The sequence below is a fragment of the Acinonyx jubatus genome, chromosome F2 (assembly GCF_027475565.1).
Source record: "Acinonyx jubatus isolate Ajub_Pintada_27869175 chromosome F2, VMU_Ajub_asm_v1.0, whole genome shotgun sequence".
NCBI lineage: Eukaryota > Metazoa > Chordata > Mammalia > Carnivora > Felidae > Acinonyx > Acinonyx jubatus.
In genome coordinates, this window is record NC_069394.1 from 67,956,695 (window position 1) to 67,971,857 (window position 15,163).

The 15,163-nt window shown below is 37.1% G+C and overlaps 1 long non-coding RNA gene across 1 annotated transcript in view; it reads left to right on the forward strand.

Moving 5' to 3' along the window:
• The first annotated feature begins 2,268 nt into the window (after positions 1 to 2,268).
• Positions 2,269 to 15,163, forward strand: part of LOC128312854 (uncharacterized) — a 49,261-nt gene continuing 36,366 nt past the window's right edge. The window contains exons 1-2 of the long non-coding RNA XR_008292689.1: positions 2,269 to 2,440; positions 13,310 to 13,616. This is a non-coding gene — a long non-coding RNA (uncharacterized LOC128312854). The remainder of the gene's footprint in view (positions 2,441 to 13,309; positions 13,617 to 15,163) is intronic.

The window sequence follows — 15,163 nt, forward strand, 5'->3', positions numbered from 1 at the left end:
CACAAGAGCAGACACTCAGATCAATGGAACAGAATAAAGAACCCAGAAATGGACCCACAAACGTATGGCCAACTAATCTTTGACAAAGCAGGAAAGAATATCCAATGGAATAAAGACAGTCTCTTCAGCAAGTGATGCTGGGAAAACTGGACAGCAACATGCAGAAGAATGAACCTGGGCCACTTTCTTACACCATACACAAAAATAAAGTCAAAATGCATGAAAGACCTAAATGTAAGACAGGGAGCCATCAAAATCCTCAAGAAGAAAGCAGGCAAAAACCTCTCTGATCTTGGCCATAGCAACTTCTTACTCGACACATCTCTGGAGGCAAGGGAAACAAAAGCAAAAATGAACTACTGGGACCTCATCAAAATAAAAAGCTTCTGCACAGCAAAGGAAACAATCAGCAAAACTAAAAGGCAACCGACAGAATGGGAGAAGGTATTTGCAAGCCACATATCAGATAAAGGGTTAGTATCCAAAATCTATAAAGAACATATCAAGCTCAACACCCCAAAAAACAAATAATCCAGTGAAGAAATGGGCAAAAGACATGAAAAGACACTTCTCCAAAGAAGACATCCAGAGGGCCAACCGACACATGAAAAAATGCTCATCATCAGGGAAATACAAATCAAAACCACAATGAGATTACCACCTTACACCTGTCAGAATGGCTAACGTTAACAACTCAGGCAACAACAGATGTTGGCGAGGATGCGAAGAGAGAGTATCTCTTTTGCATTGTTGGGAATTGAAGTTGGTGCAGCCACTCTGGAAAACAGTATGGAGGTTCCTCAAAAAAACTAAAAATAGAACTACCCTATGGCCCAGCAATTGCACTACTAGGTATTTATCCAAGGGATACAGGTGTGCTGTTTCAAAGGGACATATGCACCCCAATGTGTATAGCAGCACTATCAACAATAGTCAACATATGGAAAGAGCCTAAATGTCCATCGATGGATGAATGGATAAAGAAGATGTGGTATATATACACAATGGAGTATTACTCGGCAATCAAAAAGAATGAAATCTTGCCATTTGCAACTACGTGGATGGAACTGGAGGGTATTATGCTAAGTGAAATTAGTCAGTCAGGGAAAGACAAATATATGACTTCACTCATATGCGGACTTTAAGAGACAAAACAGATGAACATAAGGGAAGGGAAACCAAAATAATATAAAAACAGGGAGGGGGACGAAACATAAGAGACTCTTAAATATGGAGAACAAACAGAGGGTTCCTGGAGGGGGTGGTGGGAGGGGGGATGGGCTAAATGGATAAGGCGCACTAAGGGATCTACTCCTGAAATCACTGTTGCACTAAATGCTAACTAATTTGGTTGTAAATTTAAAGAAAAAATTAAAAAAAAAGAAATGCCTAAACAAACAAAAAAGGAATAGATTCATAACCATGGCCTTAGAAAGAATGGAATAGATTCCATAATTAGTGAGGGGTCAAGAGACGATAATTGATTGGGCAGTTTCTTATGTTTGACTTAAGAATCAGGATACTATCAGGGAACCTGGGTGGCTCAGTCAGTTAAGCGTCCAACTTCGGCTCAGGTCATGGTTTCATGGTTCATGAGTTCAAGACCTGCGTCAGGCTGTGAGCTGACAGCTCAGAGCCTGGAGCCTGCTTCAGATTCTGTGTCTCCCTCCTTCCCTGTTCCTCCCCTACTCCCAGTCTGTGTCTTTCTTTCTCTCTCAAAAATAAACATTAAAAAAAATTAAGAAACAGGGTACTATTCTCAGAGAGAAGGATAACAAGAGGTGCAGCAAATATAAGTGAGAAATCAAGTTGCTTATATCAAATTAGAGATGCCTGTAAAAAATAAATCAGGAAATATTTAGGTAAGAGTCATGATTCTAGCACTCATGAAAAATGAGCCTGCTGTTGAGATTTCGGGAGTCATTCAGTCAACAAGTGGTCATTTGTCACTTACTGTACGTCAAAATACATGCCAGAATGCTTCTGAATGGTCCTGATCCAGTCTATTGCCCTCAAGGAACTTACAGTTCAAGAAATGCAGATGATAGCCAAGCCAGAAAAGTGGGAAACCACTTTTTCCCCCCTCAACTCTTTTCTCATGTTATTTCTTACACAGGTCTTTTGGATACTCTAATGTGCATATGAATCACTTGGGAATTTTGTTCAGATGAAACTTGATTTTGCAGAAGGTCTGAAGTAAGGCCTGAGGTTCTCCATTTCTGACAGACTGTCATACAATGAGGCTGCTCTCTGAACCACATTGTTCTTTCCTTCAGGTCACAGGAGCTAAGGGTCATCGTCGAGTGAAATATGTCAGAAAAGTTAAGTGAGGGAGGGTCTGGCTGCTGGGAAAACAAGTGGAGAGAACCAGTGGCCATAGAAGGGAAACCAGTTCTTGACTGAAGATGACCACTGCGTATTGGCCACCCTGATTTGGCAGGTAATTCTCACCAGACTCCCTGAGCCCACTCAAAGTCACTTTGGATAATGATTCTACTAAGAAGTGGGATGAATTCTAATAACACCTTTTCTTGGTATGAAGTTTTTAAAATTTAATATGAGGAGCCCAACAGAGAGGTCTGCAAAAGGTGCCCTCCACCATGGGAAGCGCCAGAAACAGAGTCAGAGTTTCACTGTGAACCTCAGGCCTGCAGCTTAGTCACGTCACTTGGGTGGTGTTTGTTCTTTCTCTCTGAAACCTGGTTTCTTATTCTGCCAAAATCTGGTAATGCTTCCTTTCTCACAGAGTGCTGCAAAGACAAAGGAGAAGATGCCTACTGAAGGGCCTGAAGGACAGTGTTTGCAGCTTCTCTTTATTTTATTTATTCTTTCCTTTCTTTGGAGAAAGGCTTTTTTTTTTTTTGCTAAACATGATTCCCTGATGCTCTGGGCACATGTGCTCACAATCTGGAAACAGAGTTCTCTCAGAGTGGGATTCTCAGACCAGCAGCACTGATGTCATGGCAAACTTATTGGAAAGGCAATTTCTTGGGCCCAACCTAACCACAGAATTAGGATCTCTGGGGATGGGGCTTAGGAAAATGTGGTACAACAAGTTCTCCAAACGATTCTCATGTATATCGAAGTCCAAGAACCACTGCTCTACACGATCCCAACCTCTTACCCCAGTATTTGGGTAACAGGAGACCTCAGGATATTTCCCTCAGCTAAAAGATCAGAGACCCAAACAGGCCTATGACATAGACCTCATTACATCCTTCCCAGCCTTCACGTCCTGTGATCAAAGGCCAAGGGGACCAGAACTTCGCCAAATTCTGTCACCCAGGTTTATTAAATCAAACTTTATTTTCAGGGAATCTGACAATCACAGTTTACACACTTAGATATAAAAAAGATTTCCCTTCGTATTTGTGAGATTTAATCAGAGGTCTCAGAGAAGAAAAATAACTCTGGTAAGTGGCTGATCTGGGGTTTGAATCAACACTCTGACTCCAGTTTTTTTCCTACTTAGAAAAGATTCTTGATAATGGCTTCCAAGGTTGAACCCCACCCTTTTTTCCCCCAAAGATGTCTCTTAAAAAATCAATACATTTTGTGGACCAGACTGTATATGGTGTTTGTTTTGACAGCCTATACAATTTGGGCTATCTTCAGAAAAATCTCTTAGCTTTATAGAAATTATCGTGCACACATCACATTTTCCCTCTAAATTAGCAAAAGATCTGCTAATGTCTCAGTCACCAAAAACAAACAAACAAACAAAAAAACAATGTATGTCAGAAAAACGAAAAGCTATTGTTCTCCCTTGGCCACGGCAGTATTGCATAATAAGCACAGGGACAATAGAGAATTCTCCAGAAAGTCCTGCAGATTCCTGCATAGAGACAGGCCAAAACCATTACCCAGTATTAAAACTATAATCCTAGGCTACTTTTAAAATATACTTCAACTTCACTGCTGTGATAAACAAAACTCTGTTTTAAACAAGCCACCAAGCTCCTAATGCATAATAAGGAAAGTATTTAAGGAAAGAGTCTGTAAGACATGTGTAAATGGTTCTCTCTGTCTCTCTCTCTCTCACACACACACACACAAACACAATACACTGTCCCTTTCTCTTTCTCTCTCACATACACACACAGTCTCTCTCTCACACGTACTCACCCACACACTCATACGTGCACTCACATACATAGACCATCACTGAAAGGAAAAATTACCACTTATTTTCTCCTCACAAGATTAAATTCACTTCCAGTCTTAAGGCAATAGAAAGGGGTTGAAAACTTCCTCAGAGATCAGTGAAATCTTTCAAGATTCCTTATGATTGAGGAACTGAATGCTTTTAAGGCTAACAAATTCTGTTTTGCAAGCATATGGAAGCAGAAAACACCTGGGTTGGTTTAGATATTTGGTAAAACAGAGGATTGAGATCGTTCAATACCTTGTATCATAGTCATTGAGTATCGTATGCATGTAATATTTTACATTGTTCTTAGCTTTCTAGAAGACAAGTGATAATCTTTACATAATAAAATATAATATTTCAAATTATAAATTTTATCCATGTGTTTTATTAACCAATTTATATATAATCTTGACAATTAAAACAATGAACATATATGTTTTTACTTTGAAAGTACTATATATATATGTATGTGTGTATATATATGTTTATATATGTATATGTATATGTGTGTGTGTGTGTGTGTGTGTATTTCATTTCAAACCTCACCCCTAAGTTACTTTTAGCCAGTCATATTATCACCACTTTATATATGAGCAAATTAAAGCAAAAAGGGATTAGGTGAATTTTCTACATTTAGAAAAGGAGCTAGTGCTACACTAGGGCTATAGCTCAGGTTGCCTGGCTCCCATTTTCAACGTCATTATCCCAACATACCGTCAAATTACATGAAGACTTTTGGTATGCATACTGCTGCACACACCAGTCAGAATTGTGTTCTGTTGTAACTTTAATCATTTCAGACAATCTTTAATTCCTGAGGTCAATTGCATCCTACATTGGTTAAGAGTAAGAATCAAATTCAGAAATTTAGACAAATAAAATATACTTGAAGAAGAAGAAGAAGAAGAAGAGGAAGAAGAGGAAGAAGGAAGAGGAGGAGGAAGAGAAGAATCCTAAGGATGCCTGAATATGACACTCAAACCACATTTGAGAACAAAAACGGAGAGATCACCATCTCTACTATCATGTACTCATTGAAGTTAACTTAAACTAAAAATATGACATATCAGCCACTTCTAGATACTGAAAATGAAATTGTTCCAGACTGTAAGGGGCTTCTAATATGAAGTGGATATTAGATAAAATTAGAGGTGCGGAGTATACATATTTTAAACAAGCTATAATCAATATTCTATGATGACAATTTGTTTTTGTGGTAGTTATCAGTCCATAGTGATAGCAACTAGATGTCGTGAATGTTTTTCTGCTTCAGTTGAAATACACAAATTATTAAGACACTGTAAATCGAAAAGTTTGTAGATAAATCAAGTAGATGTATTTAATATAAAGATTTAAATCATAGAAAAAGTATGTTTGAGCATTTTAATTCTTTTAGGAATCAAAAGATTAAATAACTAAAACCATAAGAAAAATATAATGGGCTTCACACAGCATTCTTTCATACCCAATACGCTGCTGTGCTTTTTATGGGAAATTACAGCTGCCAGAGTTAATTTAATTTAATGTAATTTAATTGTTGAATTTGTATTTTGTACACATCATTGGAGGCCCTAAAGCAAAGATATGTTTTTCTTTAAATAAATAATTTTTCCTAACAGTTTAAAGAAATGATTGGCTTAAAGGACATTGGTAGGCTATAGAGAACAACGAAAATATGCAAAGTATCATGCGGAAAGATTTCTCTGACAGCAATTCACCAATGAAAGCACTGAAATAATTAAGTAGTCTCTTTTTCTCTTTTATAAAAATGTAATTGAATCTTAAATTCTCACCAAATACAAATGCCACAGTTACAGAGCTTGGAACAGATGTTATATGCCCTTCACAACTAGCCTTCTTTTTTAAAAACAATTTTTTTTAAGTTTATTCATTTATTTCAAAAGAGAGAGAGTTCCAAGCAGGCTCCACACTGTCAGTGAAGAGCACACCAGAGCCTGACTTATGGCTTGAACTCATGAACCATGAGATCATGACCTGAGCTGAGATCAATTATATTTAAGATATATTTTAAAAATTATATATTTTTATGTATTTTATATATTTACATATAAAATCATATATTTTTAAGATTCTTACTGTGTTTTGGGAACCATACACTTATTTAATCATCATTACATACTAATATAAGCAACATCATTATTTGCATTTTATCAATGGGAAAACCAAGGCAAGCAAAGTTAATAACTTGCCCAAAGTCACACACAAAGTAAAGGCACGATTTTAATTCCCTCCTTGGTTATGATTAACCATGAACTGATTTTTTTAAGTTGCCATACCTTGGTCTTTGTGCTGAGTTCTATGCAGGCATTTATTGAGCCATCCGTGACCAAACTTGATTATATACACACCTGCATACAAAACTCATGCCAAATTCTGCTCTCATGTTTCCTCTCCTGACATCAAGTTTGCTTTGGTATCCAGACTTTCCCTTTCAGCCAAACGTTCATCCCTTCTCAGAAGCAGAAGGAAACTGAATTTCCTCTCCCCTATGTTTACGACTGAGGTGACTTGGTGGACCTGAATAGACACTTTCCAAAGAAGACATACAAATGAACAACAGGTACGTGAAAAAATTATCAACATCACTAATTATCAGGGAAATGTCAATCAAAGCCACAATAAGATAGTACTTTAAACCTGTTAGAATGGAACTATCAAAAGCAGAAGAGTTGGAGAGAATGTGGACAAAAGGGAACCCTCGCTGAATGTGGGGATGTAAACTGGTGCAGCCACTATGGAAAATAGTATAGAGGTTCCCCCCAAATTAAAAGTGGAACTACCATATGACCCAGAAATCCCATTTCCAGGTATATTTCTGAAGGAAATATAATGATTACCTTCAAGACACAGCTGCACCTCCATGTTCATTGAAGCATTATTCACAATAACTGGGACATGGAATAAACCTGTGTCCACGATAAGAAAAATGTGATATAGACAGAAATTAGAATATTATTTAAAGATAGAGATTCTCCCTTTTGTGGCAACATAAATGGACCTTGAGGGCATCATGCTAGGTGACATACGTCAGACAGAGAAGGACAAATGCTGTATGATCTCACTTATATGTAAAATCTAAAAAACAAACAAATGAACTTATAGTAATGAGGAAAAGACAAGCAGTTGCCAGGAGTGGGAGGACAGGGGAAAGGAGAAGATGTTGGTCAAAGGGTGCAGACTTCCAGCTATACAATAATTTCTGGACATCTAATATACGTTATAATAACTATAGTTAACAATTCTGTAAGGTAAACTTGTATTATATATGCTGTATTGTATACTTATATTGCTTAGAGAGTAGTACTTAAATGTACTCACCACACACACATAAAAGGTAATTATGTAAGATGATAGAACTGTTAACTAACCTTATTGTGATAATCATTTTGCAATATATATATGTGTATATATATGCATCAAATCATCACATTGTACACCTTAAACTTACACAATGTTATATGTCAATTATATTTCAATAAATCTGGAAAAATAAAAACGTGTAAGTAAAACAGATGCCAACATCAAGTTGACAGAGATGTTAGAATAATCTGACAAAACTTAAAAGCAGCAATGATAGGATTGATTCAATGAACAATTACAAAAACACTTGAAAGAGATAAAAAGGAGAGACAAACACATCATTGGATATTTCAACATTTCTCACTCAAAAAGTGCTAGGACAACTAGGCAGAAAATCAGCAAGGATGCTGAACTCAAAAACTGTATCTACCAACAGGAGCTAATTGACATTATTGAGCGCTCCATTCAACAACATTAGAATACTTGCTCTTTTCAAGTGCCCATAGAACATACACCAAGATAAGTCTACTTCTTATGCTATCAAAAAACCTCAACAGTTTAAAATAAATTGAAATCATACACAGCATGTTTTCTGACCCAATGAAATCAAACTAGAAACCTGTAATAGAAAGATAATAAGAAATTCTCCAAACATCTGGAAACTAAACAACTCCTTTTCATTGGTCAAAAGAAATTGGTCCATTGGTCAAAAGAAATTGGTCTAAGGGGAAATAAAAACAAAACAAAAACTTCAAACTGGATGAAACTAAAAACACAGCATATCAAAATCGTTGCAATGCAGAGAAAGCAGTGGCAAGAGACAAATGTATCAAAACAAATGCATACGATAAAAAAAAAGAAAACAAATCAATAGTCTTAGCAGCCACCTCAAAAACTTAAAAAGTAGAGTAAAATACACATGAAGCAAGTAGAAGGAAGAAAGTAATAAATACAAAAGGATAAATCGATGAAATTGAAAGCCAAAGTATAATTGAAAAGATAGATGAAACAAAAAGCTAGTTATTTTAAAAGATCAATAAAATTGATAATTTAGCAAGTCTAAGAAAAAAAAAGAGAAGAGACAAATTATAAATATCACAAATGAAATAGGGGATATCACTATAGACTTGCAGACAGCAAAAGGATAAGAAGGAAACCCCACAATAACTCTATACACATAAATTTGATACCTTAAATGGAATGGACCAATTTCTCAAAAAAAAAAAAAAAATCTACCACAACTCTCCCAACACAAAATACATAGTTTGAATTCATTATTTAAAAACTACAAAAAATGATAATTCTAGGACTTGATGTTTCCCCTGGAGATTTCTACCAAATGCTTAAAGAAGAATCAGCACCACACACAAAAAAACAGATTGATGGTCTCCAGAGATGAAGGTGATGGGGAGGTGGGCACAATGGTGAAGATAATCAAAAGATACAAACTTCCAGTTATACAATAAATAAGTCACAGGGATGTAATATATAGTATGGTGACTGTAATTAATTATACTGTATTATATATTTGAAAGTTGCTGAAAAAAGTACATCTTAAAAGTTCTCATCACAAGAAAAACAGTTTGAAACTATATGGTAAATGATGGTAATTAGATTTATTGTGATGATCGTTTTACGATGTGTAAAATATTGAATCATATGTTGTATACCTAAAACTAATATAATGTTCTAGTTCAATTATATCTTAATTTAAAAAACATAAATTTTACAGAATTTCTTTAAGGAAATAGAAGAGAAGGGAACACTTTGCAACTCTTTTTATGAAGCTATATTACTGTTAGCAAACAGTGTACAAAAATAGAGAACCTCATGAAAACCATAGAAAACCAATATGCTCCATTGAATATTTAACAAAATAGTATCAAACAGAATGCATCAATATATGAAAAGAATTAAACACCGTAACCAAATGGGGTTTATTCCAAGGTTACCAAAATGGGTCAATATAATCCAACAGTCATTTTAACAGCCTGAAGAAGAAAAACGCTATGATCATATCAATCGATAAAGAAAAAAAAAATTTTTGACAAAATACAATACCCATGATAAGAACTCTTAGAAAAATAGAGATAGAGAGAAATTTCCTCAATTTGAAAAGAACATGTATAAAAAATCCCTACAGCTAACATTATACTCAGTGGTAATGACATATTCAATGCTTTCTAAGACCAGGAATAAGGCAAGGATGTGCTTTCTTACCACTCTCTTCCAACATAGTCCTGTGAGTTTTAGCCAGTACAATAAAGCAAGAAAAGGAATAAAAGGTATACAGTTGAAAAGGATGAAAGAAAATTGTCCCTATTTGCAAATGACATGATTGTCTATGTAGAAATCCAAAAGAATCTTTAAAAAACTCCTGGAACCACTAAATAAGTTTTGCAAGTTCAAAGAACACATGATAAAATATAAAATTCAATTGTATTCTCATATACTAACAATGAATGTGTAGATACCAAAATTAAAAAATATTTACAACCACTAAAAAAATAATAAATGGAACGCTTAAGTATAAATCTAACAAAATATTCTCAAACTTATATGCTAAAAACTATACAACATTGGCAAAAGAAAATTTTTAAAGATCTAAGTAAATGGAGAATCGTATGGTGATCATGGATTGAAGGATTCAACACAGTAAATATATCAGTAATTCCTAAATCAATATACCGGTATAAATCACTTCCTATCAAAACCCCAGCAAGACTTTTGTAGATACAAAGCTTTTATAAAATTTATATAGAAGGGTAAAAAAGCTAGAAAAGCAAAACAATTTATAGAAGAAGAAAAAATTGGGAGGAATTAGTCTACCTGATTTCAAGACTTATTTTATAATTACAATAATCAAAACTGCAATGTATTGGTAGAGGGATAGCCATATGGATCAATGGAACTCAGAAATAGACCCACACAGATATGTTCAACTGAGTTTTGACTAAGGTGTAAAAGTAATTCTTTGGAAGATAGCCTTTTTAACAAATTGTGCTAGAGCAATTATACATCCATAGACAAAGAGAAAGAAGAGAAGAGAAGGGTAGAGGAGGGGAGAGAAAAGAGAAGAAAAGAGAAAAAGAAAAGGAGAAAGAAAAGAGGGAAAAAAAAGAGAAAAGAAAAAAAAAGAAAAGAAAAGAAAAGAAAAACTTCAATCTAAGTCTCAGGTCTAATTTTAAAAAATGCAAAATGTTGGGGCACCTGGGTGGCTCAGTCAGTTTAAGCATCTGACTTCGGCTCAGATCCTGATCTCACAGTTGTGGGTTAGAGTCATGCGTTGGGCTCTGTGCTGACAGCTTGGAGCCTGGAGCCTGCTTCGGACTCTGTGTCTCCCTCTGTCTCTGTCCCTCCCCTGTTTGTACTCTGTCTCTCTCTGTCTTCCAAAAATAAACAAACGTTAAAATTGTTTTTGAAACAAAATGCAAAATGTTAACACTATAAACCTTTTTGAGAAAGAACATAGGAGAAAACTCCTCAGGATCCACAACTAAGCACGGAGCTTACGTAACCTTGAAAATCCATAAAAGGAAAAATTGACAAGTTGAAAAATTTTGCTCCATGAAAGACCTTGTTTAGAGGCTGAAAAGACAAGCTACATACTGGGAGAAAACATTTGCAAGCCCTGTATCTGATAAAGGGCTAGCGCCTAGAGTACATTAAAAAAAAAACCTCTCAAAACTGAACGGTAAAAACGAACAATACAATTAGAAACTGAACAAAAAACTTGAACAGACATTTCACTGAAAACAAGCACATGAAAAGATAATCAACATCATTAGCCAGTAATGAAATGCAAATTAAAACCACAATGAGTTATCATTACACACCTATTGGTATGACAAAAACTAAAAACAAACAAAAAAAAAACTAAAAAAAAAAAAATAGTGACAACACCAAAAGCTGGTGAGTATGCACAGAAGCTGGATCACTCACACATTATTGGTAGGAAGGCACGATACAGCCGCTCTGGAAAACAATTTATCAGGTTCTTAAACTCAACATGCAGCTATTAACAACCTGGCTTGTATCCTAGAGGAACAACGATTTAGGTTCACACAAACACCTGTATATGAATGTTTAGAAGCTTAATTCAGAATAGCCAAAAACTGTAAACAACCCAGATGTCCTTCAGTGGGTGAATGATGAAAGAATCTGTGGTATGTTCATATCATGAATATTATTTGGGAATAAGAAGGAACAAACTATTGACATGTGCAACTTGGATGGAATTCCAGAGAATTATGTTGAGGGAAAAAGCCATTCCCCAAAGGTTATATACAGTATGACTCCATTATATAACAGACTTGAAATGACAAAGTTATAGAAACTCTTAGAGGACAGGTTAGTGTCACTAAAGGGTAAGAAAGAGTGAGCAGGGGAGACTGGGTGTAGCTACAAAATGGCAGCCTGAAGCATCTGGTGAGGGTGCATCTTCTGCATCGTGACCACCAATGCCGCTATCTTGGTTGTGGTATTGCATTATAGGTTTGCAAAATGTCATCCCTAGGGGAAGCTGCATAAAAAGCACATGAGCTCTTTCTGTAAAACTTTGTGTGCATTTACAGTTATCTCAAAATGTCAAAGTTTCTTTAAAAGAAAGTCAGATATGGGGCGCCTGGGTGGCTTGGTCGGTTGGGTGTCTGACTTCAGCTCAGGTCGTGATCTCTCGGTTCCTCAGTTTGAACCCTGCGTCAGGTTCTGTGCTGACATTTCGGGGCCTGAAGTCTGCTTTGGATTCTGTGTCTCCTTCTCTCTCTGTTCCTCCCCTGCTTGCACTCTGTCTCTGTCTCTGTCTCTCTCTCTCAAAAATAAAGATTAAAAAAAATAAAAAATATAAAAAAAGAAAGATAGTCAAATTATGAGGACACCCAGGGACTGAGGCACTGCCAGGTCCTGTCAGCCTGCCAATCCCACACCCCGGTGATGCCTTGCAAACACCTCTCTACAGTATCTCTGACACCCTCGTGGTGCTCCAGGCATTTGACTCAGACATCTGGTCACAAAGCCTCTCATCCTATGCTTCCCAGAGCCGCCCAGCTTCTGGCCTTCTGATTTGTCTTTCTGTTTATAACTTCAAATCGTTTCTTTATTCTGCCAATTAAACCCCTTGTCTGTCTTTAGTCATTCGCTGATTTCCTGGAAAAACAAGCTCTTTCTCCTGTTGCCTAACTGTGGCCATTAGGGTCCCCCTGGCCATGGGGAGGGAAAGGTCCCCGGTGCTCCAGCTCATAGGTGAGGCTGTGTGTCCTGGGGGAGGGACTATAGAGCTGAAACTGACTGAGATGCAGTAACGGAAGATTTGAAAGTGAGGTATTTTCTCCCTGCTTGCTCTTCATGAATCTTCCCATTTCTGTGGTTAGAAGGATTTTTGAACAAGACAGTGGCTTACGCTCTGTACCAGATCCGGGCAACCCAGTGTTTCCTTTTCCTCAAATCATCCATGTTCCTTCTCCATCCAAAACCAAAGCTAAAAAAACAAACAATAAGCATAAGGACAGAACCGTGAGATTTTCCAATGTAACCTATGAAGTGTCATACTGTTAAAAACGTGAAAGCCTCTCTTAACACACAAATAAATAAACCCCATATTCTCTCTTTCATTAACCTTCAGTAATAGATACAGATACTCCCTAAATTGACGCCCTGATCTCTGGCCCAATGTGCATCACATTCATTGTGACTGAGGGGAGGCACAGGCATCCCGATTCCGTTGGCTTTATTTAAAACAATAAAAATATACAGAGCAAAAGTACCTGTGCTCTGACATCAGTCATTGCCAACAAAGGTTCTCACTGAGGTTATCCCAACGAATGTCATTTTTTTTTCCAGACGGCCCATGATGTTGCAGAGAGAACAGCGGCACACACTATCCATCTTGGCTGCACTGGAACAGGCTTCTCGGGAAGGAGAATTGGATGCCAGAGCCCTTGAATTGCACGATAGCTGATCTCGGAAGAAGAAGAGGCGGTTGCCTCCACTCAGCCCCGCTCCATCAAGCTCCTCACCTCTGTGCACAAGCCACCAGCCTTCCCTGGCAGGCTCTCACTTCTTCAGCCTGATTGGGAGGCAGGTGCCTGCTCTCTGGGCATGTTTTATTTCCTACCGCTACGGCCAACCCATCACTGAATTTACTCTGGTAAGAAGCAATTGTAAAATCAGCTCATGTGGTACAAACGAAGCATGGGAGAAACGGCGGAGCTCCTTTGAAAACCACCTCTGGGCAGAAAGGTTCAAAGGTCAGGAAAAAGAGCGGACACTCCAATAGTCAATGTCCAAAATACCTTGTTTGGATTTCTGCTGAAATCAGAGGCACTTTTTAAAATAAGTCCAGCGGAAAAAATAAAAAATATAAAAATAAATAAATAAATAAATAATAAAAATAAAATAAAATAAAGTAAGTCCAGCGAGGGGCACCTGGGTGGCTTAGTCGGTTGGGCGTCCGACTTCAGCTCAGGTCATGATCTCGCAGTTTGTGAGTTCGAGCCCCGCGTAAGGCTTTGCGCGGACAGCTTGGACCCTGGATCCTGCTTCAGATTCTGTATCTGCCCCTCCCACGCTCGTGCTCTGTCGCTCTCTGTCTCCCAATAATAACTAAACACTAAAAACACATTTTAAAGTAAGTCCAGCAATTGTCCTGGGCGTTTCTTCCATCCCCTCCCTCCAACGTCTCTCCCGCCGCCTTTAATTGCATCAAATCCCATTCTCCTATTTAATGTGAATTTTATTAAAAAATCTCCAACCATCTATGGGAATGTTTACTTTAAAATTTCTTCCCTTTTTGAGCCGCGGAATCTTTGTCTCAAAGGATCATAAAATATTAATCATTTCCCTAAATCTAAAAAGGGAATGAGATCACACAATATTTCAAAGGTCTAGTCAGCATCTGTCCATGTTCCATAAGAGGACAAGGTACAAGAACACCACGCAGAAATAGTTTAAGAATGGTTGTTTTTCAAAAATGTCAGCTGAGCCATAATTTCTGTGTTCATAAGAATTAACATAGGGCACTCTTTCTGAAAAAAAAAAAAAAAATTCAACCAGTCTCCCTGGTTGTTTTACATCTGTGTTTGGAGTCAGCCACACTTGTGGAGATCTTAACTCCTCTCTCTTACAGCTCCCCCTTGCACCCGCATTCAGTGTTTCCATTTTGTCCCCAGATCTCCCTTTTTACTCAAGAGGTGACTCATTTTGGTGGTAAACGATCAAGAATATACCCAAGGCTTGAAATTTTTTCAAATCAGTGTTAAGTGACTGCAGAAGATGATACTTAAAATACCTGTCACAACTCAGGTGGCATCCATTTCAAGAGCACAAATAATCCAATATTTTGTCGTCCCATCACTCATGTCTTTTTGCAAGAAAACAGAAAGCAGAACAAGTTACAAGTGAAATCAAATAAACAAATTTTGGTTTTGACAAGGGGGCCAAATCAGTCTATTTTAAAACCCAAAAATGTGATCACCTTACTTTGCCTGTGTGGAGTGCACGTATTTGGACAAACTTTTAAAGCCTGCATTTTCTGAATTAATATATTTGTCTAAATACCAGTTGATTTAAAGTGAGAACGAAGCTGGCATAGGTGCTCTGCTGTGCATACAAGCTCTCTGTAAAAAAAAACAAAAACAAAAACAACTACGCATTTACATACACACACATATATAGAAACTTTATAAGTGATCAGAT